At 38.2% G+C, this 13497-nt stretch overlaps 1 long non-coding RNA gene across 1 annotated transcript in view; it reads left to right on the top strand.

Moving 5' to 3' along the window:
- The window catches only part of LOC109498326, a 59795-nt gene that overhangs the window by 36918 nt on the left and 9380 nt on the right, over nucleotides 1–13497 (top strand). The window contains exon 2 of the long non-coding RNA XR_002155092.3: nucleotides 11612–11683. This is a non-coding gene — a long non-coding RNA (uncharacterized LOC109498326). The remainder of the gene's footprint in view (nucleotides 1–11611; nucleotides 11684–13497) is intronic.

Below are 13497 nucleotides of genomic sequence, written 5' to 3'. Positions count from 1 at the left end.
CATCCACAAAATAATAATGTGGTCTCCAGTTACAAAGTGAAATGATGATGCTATGGTTTATATGTTATCTACTATACAATAGGTTTATAAAATTTTATAGTTCAATCAATTATGCAGATCAAATGCAACAAAACAAAATCTATAGTTTTATTTATTTATATTAAAAAATTTTAATACTTATTTATTTTGAGAGAGAGAGAGAGCACAAGCAGGGAGAGGGGTAGAGAGAGGGAGACAGACAATCCCAAGCAGGCTCCATGCTGTCAGCGCGGAGCCCAATGTGGGGCTCGAAATCACAAACCTAGAGACCATGACCTGAGCTGAAATCAGGAGTCGGTTGATTAACCAAGTGAGCCACCCAGGCACCCCCACAAAATCTGTAGTGTTAAAGGATTAAAACGTGTACTTCTCCCTTCCTATAACTATCACCTTTCTCACATATTATTATATTTCCTCTCATTTCTACTGTATTTCAATGTTTGGATCTTGTAGCCCATCTGTATTCTTTTACTGGGAAGAGAGACAAGTGAAATAGAATGTATGCATACCATAAAATATTATTTATCGGAAGCAACAAATTAGTTGTCCATATATGGTCATAAATGATCTTGAACACATACTGCTAAGTTAAAAAAAAAAAATTAACAGACTTACTGTAGATCCATGACAGAGTTTTATCCATGTCATGAAAGGTGAGTGCTTTCAAAACCACCTTTATTTCACCAGATAATTGTCAAACTAAAAATACAGATATTCTTTTCCTGTGAGGATATACAAATTTTAAAATTTCTCCTAACTAAAGCACTTCTTTTGTTGCATCTCAGCTCACTTCCATTATCATCCCACCTCTTTTATTCTTGAGTTGTATTCTTCACAGTGCACTTGAAATTCATTATCACCAATTCTTTTATTTTGTACCTGTATTAGTTATAATAATGTTAAACCACAGCAACAAACAGACTGAAAACTTCTAACATATATAAAAGGGCAACTTTTGTAACTCACAGTTCATAGCAGTACTTTCGTATAACAAGGGCTTTGTTCTACATGGTAATTTAGGGATCTAGTCTCCTTCCAACCTTTGCATCTATCCAACGTGTTATAAAATTGTACCGCACCCCAGAATTGCCTAGAGGACATACTAAAACAGAGATTGCTTTGACTGCTCAGACCCTTTTTAGCCCTGTATTTCTTATTTACAAAGTCAGAAGTAAGCCTGGGAACTTGATTCACCTATGTTTCCAGATACTTCTGATGCTGCTGCACACTTTTGAGAATCCCTGTCCTGAGGTGTTGTCTCTGTTTACATACAGCTGGGGGAGATCGGAGATAGAGAAAGCACAATCATTCCTTATATCCAGGCTCTGAAGTAATAATATTTGCCGATGTTATTCACATAACACAGGCAAAAAAGTTTCCATTGTGAGATGCAAGGAAGTCTCAGAAATGGCGTGTCTGTCTTGCAAGGCACTTCTAGGCAGTAACTGTACAATATAGAAAATGGAGCAAACCGTAGGTCAGTCTCTCACTCTGGTCACCAAACCTATATACTTCTTCACACAGAAGACAACATCTCCATCTCTTATGCAAGCTCAACTCAAGTCTCATTTTGTTACACTGTTCCTCTCATCCCACTGTCTATGGGTGATGCTTAATCATCTCCATCCAGTTCAGAAGTGGTTCATTGTGATTCAGCCATGTATTTTTATATGAGAAAGGAAAAATTATGTGACTAAATCAGTCAACTTCATGTTCAGTGCCCACTTACCAGTGCTCAAATTTCACGACTAGTGCTAAAGGGACACTGAGTGATGCTGAAACATATTGAATGGCAAGAAGTTATAAAGACATTAAATAGAGCATAATGTCCCTATAGACAAAAACTGATAGGCAGCAAAAGGAGTGCTACTTAACCTACCCAACTGTAAAAGGCGGAAAGGCAAGAATTGAAGACAAGATTCAGTCCTTTAGTCAGTACTCACATCTGAGCCAATTTTGAATCCAGAACTCATTGGCATAAGATGTTAGCTCCCTGAAAGGAAAAACCCTATCAACATAGCAATTATACACTATAATGATTTTCCTAGTCTCACCAAAAGTAGCTATAGTCATTTACTCAGTAGATTCTACACTAGGCACAAAATAGGTATTTTGAGGACTATTGGGGATGAGTTCTGGTTGACACTGCTACTCAGAGACACGAATTGTGTTATAGATACCTTGTTAGCATGGGGACTTAGGGAGAACAGATAGTAAATGGGGCTGGGGCCCTGGCTAGGCTAGCTCTTGGTGGGCTCAATGAGCCCATAGCCCCACCTATTGTCCATTTCTCTACTCACCAACTACTACTACAGTGGCCAATTGGAGTAACTTCTATGTTGATTCCTTGGTGAAGTGAGAGCTATCACATTGGGAAAGCCAAATGAAACTCTGAAACTACCCACTCCTTAAAAAACATAACATCTGAAGCAGAGAATTATACACCTTTTGAGAAATAGCTCCTGGCATGTCACTGAACCCTAATAGAGACAGAACACCTAACCATGGAGCAACAAGTAACAATGCATCTGGAACTTCCCATTATGAGCTGTGTTTTGCTGAACCCACCACATTATAATTTTACAGAGTCCCATAGGTGGTCATAATTTGGGAATGTTTACCCTAGATTGAGCTTAAGGAGTCTAAGAGGACACTGAGAAGCTTGCATGAGTGGGTAGCCTAGACTTTCATGTCAGCACTAAGTTACACAAACTTTTCACAGCTCACATTTTTGTTTATATGCGTGTTCCTGTATGTTCAATTGAAGGAAAAAGAACAATCCTCAGGCTTCATTTATAATTGACTTGGCTCACTATGTTGGTACAAGCTGAAAATGGGTGCTATCAGCATTACAGTCATGTTCAGAGTGGCTACAAATGAAAGTGGAAAGAAAATATTTCCCAAAGGGTAGAGCTGCTGACAATGAAACTGGCCATCTACTTTGTGTGGTAGCAGAACCAGCACATGGATGGATGGCACATGGACGTGGACCCCAAGTGTGAAGATATTTGAGTCACACGCTGATGCCCATCATAAAGCATCCACCATGAAAATAGTATGGGATAACCAAGCAGATAAAACGACTTGGACATCTGATGTTAGCCAAACTTCATGTGCCATTTTGGGAGTGCCATGATAGGGACACAAATGGAATAATGGTTATGTTGTGAAGGTTAATTATAGCAAGCTTGGAATTAGCTTGAACTGTCTTGCTGAAGTTTGTGCACGGCAATGACCCTTAGTCTAGGCATGAAACATTCTGATTAATAGTGTTGCTTTATAACCATGGGTCTAAAGAGTTTCCAGCCCATTTGTTCCAGCTCGTCAGCACTGTTTATTGATAACAATGAGATTGATGATTCACACCTGGTCTCTGTGAGACCCTGGAGGACTCTGCTGTTAAAGCTGGTTATGTAGCAGAAATATGTTACATGGCCAGCAAAAAATAAAAAATAAAAATCTCCAGCCAAGATCCCTTTTTGAGCTCCCTAATTCCAAGGTGTTCCATGCACGCACTGGTGGTTCCTGATCCAAGAAAAAAAGTGCATCCATCCATGGCCCTTAGAAATGGATTACAATAGGAGCCTGCACCTGATGTCTCTGGACCCCTGGCTGTGAGACAGACTTTGGCTGTAATGCATTTGCTTACTTTAATGCTGTCATTGATATATTATGTCTGTTTGTGGTGATAAACTGTAGATTTGTAAGTATTTCATCTTGGATTTCGTGAATCTATTTCAGCAATCAAACCCTGCTTAACATCGACTGCTAGTGCAGTGAGTGGCAGAAATTGAGGCTATGAATTGACTCAGAGACATGGACTTGTGCTTATCAAGGCTAATCTAGCTACCACCTCTTTGCAATGCCCAACCTGCCAGACAGACCTATTCTGAGCCCGCAATACTACACTATTCCTCAAGTATAAGCAACTTGGTGCCAAATCTCACTTTTCTTGAAGAGCCAGAATTTATACTGAAACATATTCCAGGTATAGGGTTGGCTTTCCCACCTACAGAGCCTTAGCCAACACTACTGCACGAGGGCTTACAGATTTCTATCCCACATGTATGGAATCTATACAGGTTTTATATTGCTTCACTACAAATTATCACAAACTTGGTGGATTAAAACAAAATACATTTATTATTTCTCAGTTTCTGTGGATCAGAAATCCAGTACAGGTTAGCTGGATTCTCTGCTCAGAATCTTAAAAATTAAGAAGTTGGTTGTATTCTTTCGTGGAGCACTTCAGGGTCTTTGTCAAGCTTATGTGGTCATTGGTACAATTCAGTTCCTTGTAGTTGTGGGATGGAGATCTCCGGCTGTCAGCAGAGGACAACTCTCAGCTCTGACTGGCTGCTTACCATTTCTTGCCACATGCCTCTTAATGACATGACATTTTCTTTTGTAAGGCCAATAGAAGAGAATCTTCTATAGCTTCAAATATCTCTGACTTATTCTGTATCTAATCTCTGGATCCTCTTTTTAAAAGGCTCACCTGATTAGGTAGGGCCACCCACACTAAAGGGGAGGATATACTTGCCAGTTGGAGTAACTCTTACATTGATTCCTTGGCCTGTGGAGAAAGAGCTCTCATAGTGGGTAAAGCCAAATTAAACTCTGAAACCATCCTCATTCCCAGTAAGAACAAAAAATCTCCAACAGAGATTAACATGTCTTTTCAGAAACAGTTCATGGTATGTCACTGAGCTTTGGTAGAGGTAGAACACTCGACCACGGAACAACAAGTGACCAAGTATCTGAAATTCCTCATTATAAGCTATAGTCTTCCAGACCTATCAAATTATAAGTTCAGCAGTGCTTATAGGCAGCCATAAAAAGAGAATGATATATAGTGGGTTATACAGTGTATACATATCAAGGGATGGGAATCTTGGGGACCACTCTAGAACTATCCTTACCGCAGGATTCCAGGCAATAATGCATGCAACTAGAAGACTCACTTCATTGCAAAAGTGTGAGTGTGGAGGCATAACCAGGGAATCCACTTGCTGTATCACCAGTGTACTACTTAGAAATAGCTGGTCTCACAGAGGGCTGGAACACCCTTCAAAAAGCAAAGACAAAACACTAGCTTAGAGGCAATCCTTTAAAAGGATAAATTGCCATGCTTCAGGATGCAGAATATGCTTTAACTCAGAAGTCTCTGCATCGCAGGGGCGCCTGGGTGGCTCAGTCGGTTAGGCATCCAGCTTCAGCCCAGGTCATGATCTCATGGTTAGTGAATTCAAGCCCCACATAGGGCTGTCTGCTGTCAGCACAGATTCCACTTTGGAAGCTCTCTCACTCTCTCTTTCTCTCTCTCTCTCTCTCTCTCTCTCTCTCTCTCTCTCTCTCTCTCAAAAACAAAAGTCTCTGTGTCCCAAATAGGTCTGGAAACCAAGTGATAGAAGTAGGAGTGGCCCCATTTGACATTATTCTCAGCGATGTACAAGAGTATTTTGTGCTTCCCATTCCTGAAACTCTGAGCTCTGCAGGGTTGAAGGTGTTTTCCCTAATATGGCCCATTCTTGCCACAGGACACAGTACACAGTACACATTCCATTGAACTACAACTGCCACCTGAGCATTTTGAACTCCTTATGTCCAGAGACCATCAGACTAGTAGAAATGGCAACATTACAGTTAAGTGTAATTGACTACAATCAGCAGGAGGAGGTAGGATTGCTTTTGCCTGAAGAGGTCAGGGTAATCTATATGTGGAACTCAGGCAATCCACTGGGTACCTCCAGTATTCCTTGCCTCATGATTGTTGAGTGGACCCTTACAGTAATTCAACTTGGAAAAGGCGTGATTTTCAAGGACGCATATTGCACAGGAATACATTTGGGTCACATCAGTGGGTAATATACCAACACATGCAAGGAAATAGAGGAAGGTGAAGGAAATTTGAGATGGATAATCAAAGGAGAGGATGACTACTAGTTATGGCCCTAACATCAACAGCAACAAAATAGTTTGTTCCCCTGACCTGCTTTTTCTAAGCTTCCTCTCAGGAGGAGAGGCCCAAGGAACCCGTGGAGGAACTGCTCCTGGAAACTGTAGTGTACGTCACTACAACCACTCCTACTCAACAAGTGGTAGACTGTTAAGATGATGAAAATAAGACTCTCATAGCTCCTACGGAAAGCATATTAATGGATGGCTGATATACTCCTATTCTGTATCCATCCCCACATTTGCGCTGAGGCCACATTTCCATGGGTTCCTCCTAACCAAACACTGAACAAGGAAGTACTATGATGAGCAAAGTGGTGGTACCATGCAGGACCATTCCTACAAGATGCAGAATTCTTTAAATAGGCAATTTTAGCCCTAGGATGCTCCCAATGACCTGGCTGAAACTTTCTTAGGAGACACGGTTGTAGTCTGAGAAGCTTTCTACCTAATCCTTTTTACTTCATTCTCTCCACTGGATCCAGACAGCTGGAAATTGGAAGACGGTCCTGGCTGACTCTAGATTACTTTTCTGTTTTGTTCATCCAGTGCATCTCTTGCACGTGTAATCTCATGTTGGCATCTGACCTGCCACTTTGCTTTTTTTTTCCTATGGAGGTATAATTGACATATAACATTAAATTAGCTTCAGATGTACAAAATAATGATGTGTAATTTGTATATATTGCAAAATGGTGACCACAGTAAGTGTAATTAACATCTGTCACCATACATAGTTACAAAAATATTTCTTCTTGTGATGAGGACTTTTAAGATTTACTCTCTTAGCAACTTTTAAATATGCAATATCGTATTATCTATGGTTACACTACTGTACATTTCATCCCCATGACTTATTTATTTTATTACTAGAGGTTTTACCTTTAACCCCCTTCACCCATTGTATGTGATCCCCATCCCCTGCCTCCAGCAAATAGCAATTTGTTCTCTGAATCTGTATGTCTATCTATCTATCTATCTATCTATCTATCTATCTATCTATCATGCCTTCTTTATTCATTCATCCATTGATGGACAGTTAGATTTTTTTTTTATATCCTGGCTATTGTAAATAATGCCACAGTAAGTATGGTAGTATACATCTTTTCAAATTAGTGTTTTTGTTTTCTTCAAATAAATACCAAAAAGTGGAAATTTCTGGATCATATGGCAGTTCTTTTTCGAATTTTTTGAGGAAGCTTCATATAGTTTTCCATACTGTTTGTACCAATTTACATTCCTGGGCATCTACTTCTTGAAAAAGAGAACTGATACCTCAGGTTTCCCCCAACAGAGTTTAAAGTTTACTTGACTTTGAGAACAAATAATAGACAGAAGTGATACTGCCTGTACAGCAAGAGTAGAGCAAAAGCCTCATGGATTCCAGATGTAGCTGCTGATGTTCTCAGATTGTACAGCTTTTGGGACACATGTGATCACTGACACAATGGCAGGTGAATTATGATTAACTTAAAACAGAAACACCATCAACTATGAGATCTCTTCAGTTGAAAAAGTTTTCTAGTCAAGTAGGACCCAAAACTGTATATGAAAGTTCCTATTCTCTGGTGCTGCTACATGTCATCAATTACCATTTATTAATTGGTTATAGATTAGGCAAAAAAAAATGTTCACAGTAAGGTACAGTGTGAAGTCAATGTATAGCAATCTGAGTAGTTCCCTCGATGCTGGTATAAATATCCCAAGTTAGGATTAAAGGAAGATTAGAATAAAAAGCAAGTCCTCAGGCATCCCTGAGCCTGGAGAAAAGACCTGTTAATCCCTTCATCCCAAATTTAACACTTAATTGCTTTTTTTTTAAATTTTTAAATGTTTATTTATTTTGATACAGGGAGAGACAGAGCATGAACGGGGGAGGGTCAGAGAGAGAGGGAGACACAGAATCTGAAACAGCTCCAGGCTCTGAGCTGTCAGCACAGAGCCCGATGCGGGGCTCGAACTCACAGACCATGAGATCATGACCTGAGGTGAGGTCGGATGCTTAACCGACTGAGCCACCCAGGCGCCCCCTTATTGCTTTTAAAAGCACTATTTATTATCTGAGATTTTCCCACAACTTACAAGTTTCTGAATTCTCTAATTTGATTTATCTCTTGGTTCACCTTGTTTCTTAAACTCATATTTTGGCCAAAATGTTTGTAATCTTTAGCCATGATTGCTTTCCTTTTTGTTTTGTTTTGTTTTGTTTTCCTTCTTGTCATCTTAATCATTTGTTCCTAATTTGGGGGATAGTGTTTCATATCAACTCTTTTCCCATCAGAGTTATATATCTATTGGGGTCCCTTCCCGAGTCCAGTTGGAAACAAATGTTCTTCTTTCCCCCTGCAGAGATGTCAATATGTGACTTCCTGTCTTTATTGGGAAAAACATTATATATTTTGGATTCTATATCTTATACTGCTTTGATTTAGTATCTCATTTTTGATGAAGTACAGCCTAAAGAATTTCCTAAAATATTTGTAAGAGGTGAAGTTTGTGATTTCTTGTGATTCCAAGGTTGATAAACAGTTGAATGTTAACACTAGTTTAAAAGCCCTTTCCTGCAGAAATTTAAAGCATTACTTTGTTGTCTTCTAACAACCAGGGGTGCTGGTAAGTTTGATGCTGGTTCTTACCCCATAACTTATTCCACCAGCATCATTGCTGTTTTACTACAAATATTTAACTCATTTTCTTTCTTTTTATATGCTGATTTAAATAAGATAGTATTTCAATAACAGAACAAGACAATTACTTGTTTTAAATGAGCGTTTAAGTCAATCCATCATTTTCTCTTCATGACATTAAGCAGATTGCTTATTTACTTAGAAGTAACTTCTATATTATCAATAATTTTATAGAAATTATCAGTTGTTTACTGTACCATAGACACATTTAATATAAGACATGGCCAGTGATTAAAGGAAAATTTTAAAAAGGTAAACTTCAAAATTCACTCATATTACATTTAAATCATCTCCAAATACAAGTGTATATATACTTTAAAGTCCTAAGTAGAAATGAAACACATCTGGTCAAGGTTGATGTGAAAACCTTCCTTTGTATAAGGCTTATCTCCAAAACACAAAAGAGAATTGTTTAACCACAACTTTGGCATAAGTATGCTGCACAGAAGAGAAATGATCTGTTTGCTTTAAATATAGATATAGAAGAAATTATAATTATCAATCCAGTGTCATTCAGAAACTGATTCTTGATTAAATTTCACTGTTCTGAAATTTTTAAATTTTTTGTAAATATTCATTTTAATACTAATGATGAACATGTTACGGAAATCACACTTGGAATTTAGAACTTTGTTTTGCAGTTGTCTTATACAAACAATGCTCACTGCTTTTATATGGTAATGTTCAGCCTATATTAGATTTTTTACATTAGGGAGCTTCAGAAAGACTGACCTTGAACAATTTACATTAGAGAAGCTGCCATATAGATATAACACAGACCATATGGTATGTGATAGTTTTCTACTTTGTAGTCAAAGACTGTGAAAAAGGTTCTAGTACTTGAGAATGATTACATCCATATTTACATCACATCTGCTATGCATGTTTAGAAGTAATTCTACCAAATTTCCTTGAGTTTTAGGATTTTCTAAATTGGTACATATAATTTGACCTACTGTACTTTAAGCAATCATATCGTTAGAGTAAGTAGCTTAGCTAATTGAAAAAAGAACTGAACTGGAATAAAGAGATAAAGGTTTTTTTGTGTGTCAACAACATTATCCATTATTTGAAAACCTCTCAATATAACCTACTAGATACTCAAAATATATTTGTTGAATTAATTTATGAATTTAAAATTAAATTAGTTAAAATAAATAAGTTCTGGAGATGTACTATACAGCTGGTGACTATATTTAACAACAGTGTACTGTATATTTGAAATATGCCACTTGTAGCAAGTAATTAATATGATCCTATTAAACTACAGGCTTGATATTGATGGCTTCTGGTTGATTAGGCTTCATCAAAAGAGTGATTTCTTTAAGAATTCTTGTTTAGGGAAAGCAATTTGGCCAACATAGTTTGGGAAAAGCAGCTGTAGGATTTCATTATAAGATTTTAGTTTAAAAACTATTAGAAGAGAATAATTTTTTTAATTTCATATTTTCTTAATACCTTTTTAAGTTTATTTATTCATTTTGAGAGAGAGAGAGAGAAAGCGTGCAGAAGTGGGGGAGGAACAGAGAGACAGAGGGAGAGAGAGAGAATCCCAAGCAGGCTCTGCACTGTCAGCACAGAGCCTGTCCAGGGGCTTGAAGTCACAAACCATGAGATCATGACCTGAGCCAAAATCAAGAGTCGGAGGCTTAACCGACAGAGCCATGCAGGTGCTCCTTCCCCTATATTATCTTTGGAATTAAATTTTGTAGGGGCGCCTGGGTGGCTCAGTCGGTTAAGTTGTCCGACTTCGGCTCAGGTCATGATCTCACCGTTCATGGGTTTGAGCCCCGCGTTGGGCTCTGTGCTGACAGCTCAGAGCCTGGAGCCTGCTTTGGATTCTGTTTCTCCCCCTCTCTCTGTCCCTCCCCTGCTCATGCTCTGTCTCACTGTGTCTCAAAAATAAAGAAATGTAATTTAAAAAAATTAAAAAAAAAAAACTTGTGAATGGTATGGAGCAGGTATCCAATCTCTTCTCATGTGGACAGTTGTTTCAACACCAGCTAGATAGCCCATCCTTTGACAGTGATCTGTAATACTGCTTTTTGTGTGTCCCAGTGTCTATTTGTCTTTATTGTGTCCAGTACCACTCTGACTTTATTACTTTAGATCATATAAATCTTGGTAGCTATCAATGCAAGTTTGTCCAATTGTTTTCTTCTTCATAAGGCACGTGACTATACTTTTTTTTTTACCTCCATTAACATTTTGAATCAACATCACAAGTTATCTCGAAAAATGATTAGAAAAAACCCAGTATTATTCACCAACAAGAATGGAACCATGTAGAAGTGAAGCTTGTTAGCTTTGGAATCATGTAAGATATATGAAGTCATACCCCTTTTTTTACCAGGTTCAAAATGTGTGTCTCTGGACATGTTACTTAGCCTCTTTAGGCTTAATTCTTCTTCTGTAAAATGGGCACATTCATAGTTGTTAGAATTGAATGAGCTAATAAATGTGAAGTGATTAGCAGAATGCCTGAAAGATAGTGTTACTAAATTTTAACTATTATTAATAGTATTAATGATCTTAGATGCAATGGTAGTAGTCATGTTAGTACTAACAAAAGTGATGGTTTTAAAAAATCTAGTGGAGTATCCCTGAAAATAGTAGCTGAATGAATAAAATAATAAATTAATTAGATGCAGGCAACAATAAATCATACCACTGCTACATTTCAGCTATCATGAAGTACTTTTGCCAAGAAAAATGAACACATGGCATCCTTTTTGATAGTGTCTTCCTCCTGTGGTGTGGTAGGTGATGAGCTTCGTCCACAGAATCACAAGTAGGAGTATGCAAGTGGCACTGAGACTATCTGCTTGTGTGAGGGGGGTGGTTTGGCAAGGTCATCTTCTCCCTACTCAACAGTAAGCATATGCTTCCAGGTTTCTCTAATCCGTTATATTTCTTACTCTGTGCAGGCAGCTAAGACAACTAAAGAGTGGGAGCCTTCCCATGAGGAACAAGGACTATGGTGGAGAGCTGCCACTAAGGTAGCAAACTGACGTCAGATATTGTTTATCATTTTTGCACTACTTATTTGTTCTTTTACGAATGGCATGGAGGAAAAGTAGCCTAACTGAATCCTTATAACCACTTTCAAATCTGACCTGGCCACTTCAAATGTTTATGCCACTTTTTGGTAGTTGACCAAGAAGTACACAAAATAAATTACCAGCAGAAAAATTCTTTAAAAATGCATGAGGAATATAAATCAGAATTCTTACCAACATTTAGCTGGGCTGCTACACAATTGGAATTGACTAAATACTCTGTCCAGTTTCTTCACGAAGAACGGTAGCAAAATTATTACATACCTGGGTCTCTGAAATCTCTTTTTGAACCAATACAATTCTAATCATTATTTGTATTTAAAATGTCAAAAACCTTGGAAAGGATGATGCTTTTATTTATTATCTCTCACATAAAGCCCTATGTAAATAAAAGTGTGTGATTGATAGAAAGTGTGGAGTTGGAGAGGGTAATTTGAGAATATGGAAGTTTTAGAAAATGCAGACAATGTTAGGATTGAAAGAATGAAGCAATAGTAGCATCAAGCTAGAAATATGTCAAATAGTTTATTATTTTGCATAGAACTTTTTGTGTATCTTTTACCATACGAAACACATGACTTAACCAGTGATGAAATCTGCACATGCCAAGGGGAGGACCGGTCCTGAGAGAATTTAGTTGTTTTGTTTTTTTTTAAACATTTATTTATTTGACAGAGAGAGAGAGAGAGAGAGAGAGAGAGAGAGAGAGAGAGAGAGAAAGACAGAACATGACTGAGGGAGGGGCAGAGAGAGAGAGGGAGACACAGAATCTGAAGCAGCCTCCAGGCCCCGGCTGTCAGCACAGAGACTGATGCGGGGCTCGAAGTCACTGACCGTGAGCTTGACCTGAGCTGAAGTGGGACGCCTAACCAATGGAGCCACCCTGGCGCCCCAATGGACCTGAGAGAATTTATAAAACAGTAGTTCATAAATAGTTTCATCTCATGATTCCTTGTGAGACATAGGATTCTTTCACAATGAAGAATCAGTTCTTCTCTTTCATTGATTGGGAGAAAAATCTAAATGTTGGCATTCGTTTCTTTAACATCTGCTCATATAAGAATTATTTAGTGAAAGCAAAAGTGAGCTGAGGGTAAAGCCTTCAACTTCCAACTTTTTCTCTGTGTTCTGACTCCAATTGTTGAGCTCTCCCTTTGATTGTACATTGCACTCATTCCAATGATTGTAAAGTTTGGGTTGAAGGTATGCTTGGATGAACATAGGCTTTTTTCCTTTAGTATAGTCCCAGCCTTCAATACCACCCAGAAGCTTCTACATAGGCTAAATTCTGCGGCTCAGCAACTAAGTGGTACAAGCCACAGGGAGTGCATAATACCAATTTTCCACAGCCTGCACTGCCTACCCATTTGCTTAAAATTGCAATTCAAAGATGTTGACTTTACTCTATAAAGCTCTAAATAGTTTGGGCTCTGGCTCCCTCAGAAATCCCTTCTCTCCCTCTGCTATATAATGACAATTGAAGCCAGGCAGTATACTCCTGACGAGAGTTCCCAAATTTAAGGCATATGGAGCTTTATTTAAAATGGGAAGAGCACTTCACACGGTCATCGCTTTCTTAGGTATCCCTGTGTTACAAAAGCTTAACACAGTCTCATTATGTTGACCTCTTGGGCATTTCTTTCTTATGGCCTTTAATTACGATAGTTACATGTAACAATGTCATGAATTGTTTCTAATATTTCTGTAATATTTCTGGAAACTCCTACTTATTTAATATTTTCATTTTTGTTGTA

The sequence above is a fragment of the Felis catus genome, chromosome A1 (genome assembly GCF_018350175.1).
Source record: "Felis catus isolate Fca126 chromosome A1, F.catus_Fca126_mat1.0, whole genome shotgun sequence".
Classification (NCBI taxonomy): Eukaryota; Metazoa; Chordata; class Mammalia; order Carnivora; family Felidae; genus Felis; species Felis catus.
The sequence above is the reverse complement of the archived record's forward strand: the minus strand, read 5'-3'. Positions and strand labels throughout refer to the sequence as shown.